The sequence below is a fragment of the Neomonachus schauinslandi genome, chromosome 3, assembly GCF_002201575.2.
Source record: "Neomonachus schauinslandi chromosome 3, ASM220157v2, whole genome shotgun sequence".
Lineage (NCBI taxonomy): Eukaryota > Metazoa > Chordata > Mammalia > Carnivora > Phocidae > Neomonachus > Neomonachus schauinslandi.
This window is the reverse complement of record NC_058405.1, coordinates 472,700-473,075: the sequence shown is the minus strand read 5'-3', so window position 1 is coordinate 473,075 and position 376 is coordinate 472,700. Positions and strand designations below refer to the sequence as shown.

The following is a 376-nucleotide window of genomic DNA, read 5'->3' as shown; positions in this document are numbered from 1 at the left end:
AGTCCGACAGCAGGGGACTGACATAGCAGGGGACGGACACACAGCAGGGGATGGACACGCAGCCCAACAGCAGGGGACGGGTACACAGTCTGACAGTAGGGGACGGACACACAGCTGGGGACGGACACACAGCAGGGGACGGACACAAAGTCTGACAATAGGGGATGGACACACAACTGGGGACGGACACACAGCTGGGGAACGGACACACAGCCTAACAGCAGGGGACGGACACACAGCAGGGGACAGACACACAGCCCGACAGCAGAGGACGGACACATAGCAAGGGACAAACATAGCAGGGGACAGACACACAGTCCAGACAGCAGGGGACGGACACACAGCCTGACAGCAGGGACAGACACACAGCTGGGGA

The 376-nt window shown here is 60.6% G+C and overlaps 1 protein-coding gene across 1 annotated transcript in view; it reads right to left on the bottom strand.

Moving 5' to 3' along the window:
• GAS6 (growth arrest specific 6) overlaps window positions 1-376 on the bottom strand; it is a 34,913-nt gene that overhangs the window by 2,219 nt on the left and 32,318 nt on the right. The window lies entirely within an intron of this gene.